Raw genomic sequence first — 13400 nt, 5'->3', positions numbered from 1 at the left:
ACTCGGCTACAGTCATACTGTCTTGTTTGAGTTCCATGAACTCTGCCACTTTCCTGTCCCGGACACACTGCGGGAAGTACTTGTCATAGAAGATTTCCAAAAATTTCGCCCAATCAATATCTCTGTGGTTTTCCCTCATCAACATCCACCATCTTCTCGCTTCATCTTCTAGCATAAAGGTGGCTAGAAGCACTTTCTGTGTATCCGAGCACGGAAACACCTCAAACAGTTTTTCAATCCCAAGTACCCAAGCTTCGGCTTTTAAGGGATCTAGTCCACCATGGAACTGTGGTGGTTTCATTTTCTTGAATTCCTTGGTGAGGGCGATTATCCGATCATCATTTTGATTATCTGGCACAGGTGGTGCCGGAGGTGGAGGTGGCGGATGTGGTTGCTGCCACTGTTGTTGCCACTCCTGTTGCTGTCTCAAAGCTTCTGCCATTTCCTGAATCAGTCTTTCCATTCTGTCCAGTCTGGCAGCAGAGGATTCCTCTAACTCATCACCTCTGATTCTCACCATCTAATTAAACTTGCATTATATTCCATACCAAAGGTACACAAGTACACATACACTAAGGAGCACATATTTCCAGATAATTCGTAATGCAAGTAGTTCACAACTTACACATATAATTATTCATAACAAAACATTTAAGCACATAATCAATGCTTCCAAACTCGTATTTATCACATGAATGCATCCTAGATCTTATCTAGACGCTTATTGCTCTTTTTGGACAAGTGTGTGAGTTATTAACTCGTGCTCTGATACCACTCTGTCACGACCCGAACCCGCCCCCGTGGGTTAAGGACGTAACCGGCCAGTAATCATGAGATTACCTACGGCCTCAAACTGTTCTAAACGTATTCTAACAGAGTTAATGGGGGCCAAACGGAAGCAAAATTAAAAACTTTGTCCATAGAGCCGTGCTTATATGCACATCAAACAAACCATACTCAGATACGTTAATAACTCACATCAAAAGTACAGTTTCACAAAATTCATTACAGACAGGATCGTCCAAAACGAGTCAACCTATAACAGACCATGTACAGACATGCACTAGGTCCTTGCCAACAAGACAAAACATAGGTACATAGTAAAAGGGCAAGGATGGTCTCATGCGCGAGGCACAAGGCTGACTCTCCCAAAACTCCTGTTGTTCCTAGCAGACTTCACTGGGGCTGGGTTTGGACTTCCCTTGGCTCACCTACAAATACATGAATGAGCGTGAGCGATAGCCCAGTGAATAATATCAAATATAACAGTTACATAACAATATGTAGAACAACATGCTCCAAACGGCCTTGGGCCCAATTCATACTTCTGTTTAACAGCAAAATATATATAACTATACGAAATGCAAGTCAAGTAACTGTAGTTCCAAACATTCTGGCCTTTGGCCCATCCGGGTTTCCATTCATGGCAAAACGGCCTTCGGCCCATTCATTCATGTCAAACGGCCTTTGGCCCATTCATTCATGTCAAACGGCCTTTGGCCCATTCATTCATGTCAAACGGCCTTTGGCCCATTCATTCATGTCAAACGGCCTTTGGCCCATTCACTCATGTCAAACGGCCTTTGGCCCATTCAGTCATGTCAAACGGCCTTTGGCCCATTCAGTCATGTCAAACGGCCTTTGGCCCATTCATTCATGTCAAACGGCCTTTGGCCCATTCATTCATGTCAAACGGCCTTTGGCCCATTCATTCATGTCAAACGGCCTTTGGCCCATTCATTCATGTCAAACGGCCTTTGGCCCATTCATTTGTTTATTCTTGTCAGACTTTTGTCCACAATCCCAATTAACAACTCATAATATTTATAGGGGAATAACAATTGGACATTGACAAGTTTTCAAATATTGATATTACTCACAGTGATCGGCTTGTGGATGCGCCCTGGAGCTTGACCCTACACATTTCATGAATACAAAAGGGTCACTAACAGTTCAATCCGTTCTTTAATTCACATATTCCTCTTTAGGCTTTGTTCTTATCTCATTAACTCATTTACAATGCGTAACACATGCCTAAGAGTGCTTACAAGTGAAAGAGAACGGAAAACGAATCACAGAATGCATGAACAAAATTCCAGGAAACAGGGTCCCCGCTCGAGCGTAAGATTCTCCGCTCGAGCGGACCCTTAAGGCCTGCAAGGTACTGGTTGCACAAAAGATGCGCTCGAGCTGAAGGTCCGTCTACAAAAATCCACGCTCGAGCGTGAAATGTCCCGCTCGAGCGGGCATCCAACTCTGCAAAAATGCTGGGAGCACGATTTTCCCGCTCGAGCGGCCATTACCCCGCTCGAGCGGACCTCAAAAATCTGGGTTTCCCAGATCGTGTTCTTGAGCTCCAAATCAGTTTTCCATCTACATTTCTTGCATGCAATGGTTCAAATTACACATTTACACATGCTAACATGCTACTAATGCAGATTACAACATTAGGAAGCTCAATTACATGAATTATCTACATGCATGTCCCAAATTGTCTCAAACCCATCATCAACATGCTCAAATTCAACATTCAAGACTTATACTCCCATGATTTGTACATGCATGTAGGAGATGCTCATCATTCTCAACTTAGATGGTACAAATGGTGACTACAACATGAGCTTTACCCAAAACTCCACAAGAATCATGTGTTTCAAGCTCAAACATGCAATTTCAAGGTAATTTCTTACATGCATGAGTTCTAAGACTTCAATCTCAACAAAATCGACTCATTACATGTTCTTGATCACAAACAACCCTTGAACTTACAAATTACAAGTAAGAGTTCAAGAAATCACTTACCTAAGAGCTTCAACACTCAAGCTCTAGCCAAATCTTGAGCTAGATCTTCAAATTCCCAAGTCTTGAGCCCAAATTACACAAATCTCCCCCTTTTTCTCTCCATGGCCGGCCTCTCTCTCCCTCTCAATTGTCTAACTCAGATTTTGAGTTTTAAGAGAGCTAAAGGGGAGTGCAATGCAAATATACAACAAGCCCCATTAACAAATATTTTAATATAAAATAATGGGGTGCTTAATTTATCAATTTAATCAGTTTAAATTGACCAGAATCAAATTTCAATTAAATTTCACCGTAGGCCCTAAAAATTATGCCAACCACAATGGCGTAGTCAATTTCGGGTTCCGTGGCCGATAAGGCCCTCAATTAAATTTCCAAAACAGACTACTCAAACAGATATTCCTACGATGAACAGATAAAATTTCAAACCACATATTTTCATATAGTGGAACACAAAATCATATCAAAATACATAATCACATCATGTTAAGGACCAATTAACATACTACGGAACAGGGGTGTCACAAAGGGGCTCAAGACCTCTTTGAAAACAAATGAAAGAGTAAACAATGGAGTGCAATGGCATGTATTTCAGCACTGAAATGAGATGCGAAAGACTTTGAAATCATGCAAACAAACCATGGGATGCATGCTAAGGGCCAAGAGCATTAAAGCTAGCAAAGAACAATACACAAGAGGCATGCAATATCAAGCTTAAACAACCAAACCAGCCTAAAACAGAGCTACAACATGGCAAATTAGTGGCAAAAACATGCTCAAACTAAGGCTCAAAAGAGTAGAAAATCCTGCTCCTTTGGTAGCTCACAAATAAGCCACAACGGCATAACTCTCAAAAGCTCTCAAGGAGTGAAAGAAGTGAGAACATGACACATGTATATGCGCTGAAATTACATGCTAAATGATGCCAAAACATGCAACCATCACAAATATAGCATGCTAAGGTGCTCAAAACTCAAGACTAGCTAAGGCACTTGCACTATAGCCACACATAGCAATGCTCAAATGACCAAGATCACTCAAAACAGTCCAAAAGCATGTCAAAACAATGCCAAAACAGGCATGGAGTATAGCTAACACATGCTAGAATGAAAGGTCAAAACACCAAGTACTCTAGGCTAATGTGAGAGATTGCACTACAAGTACCAAAGCCAAGCAAGCAGTGACTCCACCAACCAAAATCAGAGTCATAACATGGCAAAATAAGACCAAAAACATGCTAAGATGGTAGCCCAAAAGCTTAGGCAAGCATGCATACAAATTAGCCCATGATCAAGACATAAGGCACAACTATCCAAAAGCATTGAAAGAGTGAAACATGTGAGAGTATGACTACACTACATACACTGAAATCATGTGAGCAATGAGGCCAAAGCATGCAAACAATTCAGGTAAAGCATGCTAGAGACTTTGAACTCAAAGCTAGTGAGCAAGATTGCACCATGGCTATACAAAGCAAGTCCCAAATGATCAAGACCACTCAAAATAGAGTTCAAGCATGCTAAAATATGAGAAAAAACATGCTAGAGTGTAGCCAAAATAAGCTAGAATAATAGGCCAAAATAGCAAGCATGTTAAGCTAGTAAGCAAAATTTACACTACAAGTGTAAGAAGCATGCAAGAAGTGGCCAAGCCAGCCACAAACAGAGCTAAAACATGTTTAAAAAGTCATAAAAACATGCTTAGATCAAGTCAAGGTATGGTAGAAAAATATGCTCAAGTCTGAGGCCATCAACACAAGCAACCAAGACACAAGGAGAGGGGATGACCCCCTCCTATTTGGGGCCTCAAAACTACCTTTCCACCACTGAAATTCCTCTAGAATTCAGTGGTTAAAGGTCAGTGGTTAAAGGCCAAGAGAAGGTGATCTCAAAGGCCTTAAGAGATGGCACAAAGTAAAGCAAAACAAGCCACCAAAGGGGGTAGACCACCCCTAACTCAAACAAGGCCTCAAACAAACATCTTAAACACTTAAAAACAAAGCTTTTTGTAGTTGAAAGTTAAGCCTAAAACATCATGAAAATGTGGCTAAACCAAAGTACAAAAACAAGCTTAAAAGAGGGAATTACTCACCCTTGAAGCACAACTTCAAAAACAGCAACTTCTGAGGCAAAACCAACTTTTTTAAGTTCTAAAAACACCTCAAGAAACTTCAACTCCAATGTCAAGATGTTTGGCTAAGAGGTTGTAGGCAAAATATGACAAAAACACTCACTTTCAATCACTATAAGGCACAATATATAGAGAGAGGGAGAGAATTCTAGAGAGAGAGTCAAAATTTGTCTCTAAATTTTTTGAACCCCTTGAAAGGGGGAGGAAGCTCTCTTTATATAAACAATGTAAGCCAAAGCTTCCTTGACAAGCTAGAAGCTTGTTTGAATCCATTCATACACGTGTATGGAGGATACACTCAGTGGCTAACAGCTAGCACAGCTGGCACCAAAAATATTTGCAAAAATAGAAAAATGGCCGTAGGAGTGGCCTACAGCCACCAAAAGCGGCCGACAGGCCCTCCCCTCCCTCTAGGCAAGGGGGGACAAGGTATGGCACAAAAACAAACCAAAAGGAAGGGATCCAAGAGACCCCAAGACAAGGCACTCAGCTGAAAGCTCCCGAAACTAGCCTAACGGCCATCGCAAGTGGCCTACAAGAGAGAAAAGTAGCCTACAGCTACAAAAAGTGGCCTACAGGTCTCTCTCTCTCTCTCTCTCTCTCTCTCTCTCTCTCTCTCTCTCTCTCCAGGCAAAGGCCCCAAGGCATGGTCCAAAAACAAACCAAGAAAAAGAGAGTTAAGAGGTCCCGAGACAAGACGCTCAACTGAAAGCCCCGGAAGCTCAAAGCGAGCACAAACATGCGCAATCATCGCGTGCTCAAACGATGACATTTGAGTCTTAAGGTCGGTCAAAAATGGAGTATCTACACTTACTTGTCAGCAAGTGAAGGCCGAGCACCAAAGGCCAGTGGGTTTGTTGCAACGCTTGCCTATAGCCGAGTGGAAGTGAGAGCATGTCAGTATGGACTTCATTCTAGGTCATCCGAGGACTCAGCGGGGTAGTGATACCATTTGGGTGATTGTGGATTGGCTAACTAAATTAGCATATTTTGTACCTATGCGCATGAGTGACTCCGTAGATCATCTTGCCGACCTTTATATTCGAGACATAGTCCGACTTCATGGGGTTCCAGTGACTATTGTCTCCGATAGAGATCCACGTTTCACGGCTCGGTCGTGGTAGAGCCTACAAAGTGCCTTGGGCATTAAGTTGACTTTTAGCACCACCTATCATCCCCAGACTGACAGGCAGTCAGAGCGTTCTATTCAGATCCTGGAGGATATGCTTCAGGGTTGTGTTCTTGATTTGAAGGGGTCTTGGGAGAAACACTTGCTTTTAGTGGAGTTTGCCTACAACAACAGTTTCCAATCGAGTATTGGCATGGCACCATTTGAGGCCTTATATAGCGTGTAGATCCCCAGTGTGTTGGGCTGAGGTGGGTGATGCACCTATGATAGGCCCAGAGTTGGTTCGGGAAATGCCGGAGAAGATTACTCTTATCTATAAGAGGTTAGTTACAGCTCAGAGTTGTCAGAAGAGCTACGCCGTCCGTAGGAGGAGACCGTTATCTTTTGAGGTTGGGGATCATGTATTTCTTAAGATCTCACCTAAGCAGGGTTTGATAAGGTTTGGGAAGAGGAGGAAGTTGTCTCCGCACTTTATTGGGCCTTTTGAGATTTTGGAGCGTATTGGAGAAGTGGCATATCAGTTAGCTTTGCTGCCACCACTATTTGGAGTTCACGATGTTTTTCATATTTCTATGCTTCGAAAATACGAGCCCAATGCATCACACGTATTGGATTGGATTGAGTTAGAGGTGGACGAGGATGTCTCTTATGAGGAGAGACCAGTGAGGATCTTAGATACTCGGGATCAGGTCTTGCGTGGCAAGACAATTCCCTTGGTGAAAGTGTTGTAGAGACACCATGAGGTTGAGACGGCTACTTGGGAACATGACGCTGAAGTTCGTGAGAAGTATCCAGACCTTTTTATCGATGTTTGAGAGTTGTAATAGAAATATTATTTTGATATTAGGATATACATTGTATATGTTATGGAATAGGGTGAATTTCTTATGTTTAATTGGGAGGTTGTGTTATCATGCCATGATTGCGTTTCTACGGTTGTAATTGATTTTGATTCAGCGAGGTTATCTAGGTTAAATTTCAGGGACGAAATTCCTTAAGGGGGGAAGGTTGTAACGAGTTGAATCAAATTGAATTTATACTTAATCTCAGTTGGGGATTTATATTAAATTATTAAACTCCATTCATTTTGGACCCAATTGATTGAATCGTGACCCGTTAGTAACCATGTAATATTGTTGTGGTTTTATTATTATTATTTGATTACTATAAAAGAGTTGTGAATATTTATGGTGTGTACTATTAAACGAAATATATTTTGTGGAGAGAAAATATTAATTAAAAACAAAAAAAAACAAAAAAATATTTGTAAATAGTAACCTAATAGATTTTTTTCTTCATACTTTTGGGAGTTCTTGCTGAGAGGAAAGAAACAAGGGGTTCCAAGTTGGTTTTTCACGGGTTTGATCTAGTGTAAGTCATTTTTGACGCCTAGTGCTTTGGATCAAAACGTAGAGGGCGGAAAAGGCGTCGTTTGGCTTCGAACAGATTTAATTTTTGTTGCCAAAAATTTGAAAGCTTATTTGCTTGAGGTAGGGATTTTTCCTACAATTCTTTATGCACTTTTACTTGATTATATGGAGCTTAGAGTTGTATATAATTTAATTAGAATTTTTGAAAAATTTGTGATTTATTTGCTCAAAAGAGAAATTTTGAGAAAAATAAAGAGTTGATGCCCAAATTGCGAAAGTGTAAACTTGGAATATGTTTGAAAGGTTATGAAAGAGCTATTTTTAAATTTGAACAAAAACGGACTCCGACTCGATCGATTTTGAAATTTTTACCGATTTGCGACCAAAAGAGCATTTTTAAAGAAAACAAAGGAATTATGTTTAACTTTTGGAGCTTTTGATCAAAATAGGATGTCATAGTTGAATAATGCTTGGAGAATGAGTTTGGAAAGAAAATGATGTTTTCTTGGGCATTAACAGCATTATTTTGCTTAATGTATTGTTGGAATAAAACCGTCACGGTTAGAAATGGACTTTGAGAGGTTACCAGATATGATTGTGATATGAAAACTAGTGTAGTTGTTCATATTTGATGAGATGTGGAATAGATTGTATTTATCAAAAAATTTGGAATTTAATTGTTTAAATATCTGTTTTGGGCTATCGTTGGAGGATGACAATGATTCTTGTAGAAATGCTTGAGACTTAGGTAAATTGAACCACATTCCTCATTTGTTGCATTGGACATTGCATTACATTTGTTTCATTGGAAATGTGTCTATTTTTAGGAATGTTTGGAAATGTATCTGTTTGCGAAAAAATAAATACTTGGTGAATCTGGGTAGGGGGTGTAGAACTGCGCGGTTAGGTGTCGAGCCTTCCAGTTTACTGGTAAAAATGACAGTGGTCGTGCATTAGGGCCTACTTGCAGACACTCACCTAGAGATTCACACAGCCTGTATTCATGTAACAAATATGGTTTAAAATAGAAATGATTTTATATCTGTTGTTGCATCTCAGCATTGCATGCTTTATAAAAATAGAGATAAACTGTTTTATCATGAGCATGGCATGAGCATACTCTTCTTAAGTCTTGTCGTGGTCCATATGTTGTGTAGTATATCTTTACTGGGCTGTGGTTCACCCTATAAGGGAAACCATTTCAGATACAGGTGTTATGTCTTCGCCAAGGCACTGACTTGTGAGGACTTGGAGTTGAGGCTTCATTTTTGTTTTATGGTTATTTATTGAATGTAAGCCTAGGGCTGTATTTGCATTGAGAACCAAGAATGTTCTTGGATAAATTTGTAAGCCTATAGGGTACTTATTATCTGTTTGGCTTCCATTTCATATTTGTTGTAAAATGCATTCTTGGAATTGGAACTGGGGCATTAAGATGTGAACAACATGTATTTGGCATTTGGGATTAAATGGAAATGGATATATGGAATAGTTAGCTATATATATGTGTTTGTCTATCAGGTGGGTTTGTTGTATAAATAGATATACCCTGCCCATTTTTTTTTCAAGGCCTTACAAAAATAAAAATATATAATTATATAAAAATTACTCTTAGATAAAAACTTCCAAAACTACATATATATGCATGTGTTTCTTAAAACGTTTGTAGGCCAATGCCCCTCATGATCCCCTCTCTACTTGTGCCCTTATTAGGTGTGATATTTAGTTCAAATCTTATCATTGTGTGTAGGAAACAGGATACTAGGTATAATATGATACGGATACGACTATAGAACAAAACTTAAAAAAATATGAAACCAATACAATTAGTATATGTTTTTTAAAAAAATAAACAAATTATTTTTTAAAAAATTATTATTAATGAGTTACGCATAAAATCAAGAATGTTGAAAAGTCATACTATAACTTTATAATGCAAAATATTAACATTTGAGAGCAATGTTCTCTCGGACCCGTACACGTTTAGCCCTTGGCTTACAAATATTTTACAACAAAAATAGAGAGCAATCTACTCTTCATAAACATATTCTCGCCATCAACTCGGCGAGATCACCATATCTTTACCTGTACCAAAGTCTCATAGGGGTGAGCATATAGCCCAGTAGAGAATTCTCACAAAGCATATACAGTTATGCAAAACTCCTCAACATCGTATACAAATGTGATGCCATGCCATGCCATTATAAAGAAGAACTTCATTTTAATACACAACTTGAAAATCACCATATTTTCAATAATCTTTTGCAATATCATCAATTTCAAAATTTCCAATTCTTTTAATCAATAGGGGCGGTAAATATGACTTAGGTTGTAACGCCCCAAAACAATCCAACACCAAAACAACCACATCAACTAGCACTCGCTAATTAAAGACAATAAATCTTGCATCTTTACATGATTAATGAATGAGCTTATACAAAAGTTCACATGCGGATATACATTCAATAGTTTGAAAAACATATGAATCTATAGCATGTGAAATATCTAGTCCCAAGTAATTAAAATGCCGTTAAGGGCTTACATCTTCCAAGGCAATGGCCCGGTTACACAAAATGGTCTCTCGGACCCATACACGTCTAGGCCTTGGCTTACAAAAATTTACAACAAAAATAAAAGAGCAAAATACTCTTCACAATCACATCCACGCCATCAACTCAGCGGGATCACCACATCTTTACCTGTACCAAATCCCATAGGAGTGAGCATAAAGCCCAGTAGAGAATTCTCAAAAAGTATATACAGTTATGCAAAATTTCTCAACAACATATGCAAATGTGATACCATGCCATGCCATTATAAAGAAGAACTTCATTTTAATGCACAACTTGAAAATCACCATGTCATCAATGTCATCAATTTCAAAACTTTCAATTCTTTTAATCAACAGGGGCGGTAAATACAACACTGGTAATCCCTAGGCTGGTGTCTGCAAGTGGACTATACAAGTACTACCAAATTGTCATTTTGACCGTGTAGACACCCCATTTTTGACCGCCCTTAAGACTTGGGCGCTACTAATGGTTTACTTGGTGATGAAAGATGTGCAGGGCAAATGTTCAATTTCTTCGGCAAGGAGAGAGACAAATCCCAATCTCATGCCCCATTTTTGGACTAAAACTATTTTGACCAAAATATTTTAGACCTTAAATGTCGCGTTTTTCGATAAACCGAGCAAGGAAAAAGTGGAAATGAATGAAAGAGAGATGAACACTTTGAAAAATCTTTCAAAATACCTTGTTTATGGGTTTGGAGTTGAAGAAAAGAAGAGGAGAGGGAGGAAACCCAGTTGGGGAAGGAGATGGGCATAAACCGTTAAGAGATAGTCAAGCAGCCCTCGCTAAAACAAGCCTATCCTCTTGTACACTTGAATTTAAGCTATGAGGCTACACTGTTGGAAAGAAGACTTCTAGGGCTTCATTTTTCACTAAAGAATCTCCTAAAGCCAAGTCCAGATGGGAGAGATACGGTTATTGGAAGTTGGGCAACAATCCGTTATGATCAAAAACTGAGTAGTCTTCACTAAAAGAGGCATAACTTTTTTCACAGTTATAATTTTGATGTGAGGCTGCCACCATTGGAAAGCTTACTTCCCGGGCTTCAATTTGGACACAAGAATGGCCTGAAAAGGAGTTCATATGAAGAAGTTATGCCCATTTGAAGTTGGACCTGCAGAGCAGAATTTGCAGTCGGCCACTAGAAGTGGCCGGTCTGCCATCATTAGTAGCAGGTCGGCCAAAGAGATGGCCGGTTGGCCAGGAATGTCTAGAAAACTCAGATTTTGTAGATATTTACCTCCTGTTGTCTTCCACAAGCTCTGGCTGTCTTATAATCAGATATTTTCGACCTTGAGCTCATTTTTGCTATATATGGAGCCATATCACTCATATTGAAGGTAGAACATTTTGAAGGCTTAGAGAAAATTTGAGAGCTTCTCACTCTAGAATCCTCTCTCTCTAGAAGATTGGTGAGCAAATTCTCCTCTCTCTCTAGAATTCTCCCTCTCTCCTCTTGTTTTAGGCTTGAAAGTGAGAATTCCTTACATATTTGCATACACTTCTTTCATCAAAGTTGCATATAATTGGGCTGAGGTCCCTTGGAACTTATTTTTGGGCTGTTGAAGGGTCATTTGAGCCAAAAAAGTGGCTATTTTGTTGTTGTACATCAAGAAGTATATCTCTCTCCCTTTAAGCTTGTTTTGCACACTTGCTTCACCATCATTTTTCCATTGTTTTGGACTGTTTTTGGGGTGGTACTAAACTACAAAAACCCCTGTTTTTCCTCTGTTTTTCAGTCATAAAATGGTAGTTTGAGCCATGTTTGGTTAGGGGGTGGTTTCCCCCCTCCCCCCCTTGCTCTTTGGCTTGTAAAGCCTTTTGAGCCATCTTTCATCACCTTTCAAACCAACTCTTTTGGCCCTTTAACCACTGAATTCCAGAGGAATTTCAGTGGTAGAAAACTTGTTTTGAGGTCCCAAATAGGAGGGGGTGGCCTCCCCTCCTTGTCTCTCCATGCTATGCCTAGTTAGCCTTGCAAAGTGGCACGTTTTTGTGACTTGTCTTAGCTTAGTTCAAGCATGTTTTTGATGTTATTTTGGCTTGCTTTAACTCTGATTTTGGTTGGTTGGGTCACCTCTTGCTTGATTTTGGTACTTGTAGTGCAACCATGCTTACTAGTCTAACATGCTTGATGTTTTGGCCAATCATGTTAGCTTATTTTAGCTTAACTCCAGCTTGTTTTAGCTATTGTTTTAGCATGCTTTAGCTCTTTTTTGAGCCTATTTGATCAGTCGAGCTTTGCTTTGTATTCTTGTAGTGCAATTGTGCTAAATTGCCTAACATGTGCTATTGTGTTAGCCTTTCATTCTAGCTATTCTTGACTTGTTTCAAGAATGTTTTAGAACTCAATTTGGGCTGTTTTAGGACTGTTTTGAGCCTTCTTGGTCATATGAGCTTCATTTTGTATAGCTATAGTGTAAATGGCTTCACTAGTCTTGAGTTTTGAGACCACTAGCATGCTATATTTGTGATGTGTGCATGATATGGCATCACTTGGTATGTAATTTTAGAGCATATGTCATTTCCACACTCTCACATTTTCCACTCATTCAATGTGTTTGAGAGTTGTGTCTTCATGCCTTGTTTGCGAGCCATCAAATGTGCATATTTTCCTTGTGTTATATGCCTTGATCTTAGTATATTTCAGCCACTGTTTTGGCATATTTAACCTCGGTCCGGGAGTGGTTTGGTCATTTAGGCTTAGTATTGTATGCCTATAGTGCTATGCTCATTGCTAGTTTCAATGCTTTCGACTCCGATTATGTCTTGCATGCATCATTTTCGTGTTTTGATGTCATTTAGCATACTATTTCAGTGTTGGAATATATGTCATTGCATCCCATTCTTCGTTTGTTATATCACTTTGAAAGAGGTTTTAAGCCCTTTGTTGGTTTGAGCACGAAATCGAGGCGTTCATGCCTAATGGTTTTAGCCTTTTCTTGAGGGATACTACTAACCAACGACATGATGCTTCTTTCATGCTCAAGATGCTTGTGGCTTGGTCCGTCTTTCCATTTAGAGGGCTTCTCACTTTTGGACTTAACCGGTTAAAGGATTAATTGGTAATCTAAAATGAGTAAACAAATTGAATTGAAGTAAAACATGCCAAGATAAATGTTTGAGTTGCATTTCATGTGTTTGGATCGGACGTTAATCCAAACATGAGAAACGAGGGGTGTTTCATACTCAGAGTGATGAAACGTGTCTCATTTCTCAGTCGTCATCCCCCTTGATTGTGCATGATAGGGTGGAGGCCTCTCGAGTCTTATGTGTTACTTGTGCATTCATCAACATTGTGTAAGCTTGACTTTTTGGCCATCATGCATTAAGATGCGTGATTGGTGGCTCGAGAGCCGAGCACTACACTCCTTTGAGCTTGAGACATGATAAGGAGTG

This window comes from Camellia sinensis, chromosome 7 (genome assembly GCF_055761805.1).
Source record: "Camellia sinensis isolate YWXY chromosome 7, ASM5576180v1, whole genome shotgun sequence".
Classification (NCBI taxonomy): Eukaryota; Viridiplantae; Streptophyta; class Magnoliopsida; order Ericales; family Theaceae; genus Camellia; species Camellia sinensis.
Note: the sequence above shows the minus strand (reverse complement) of the source record.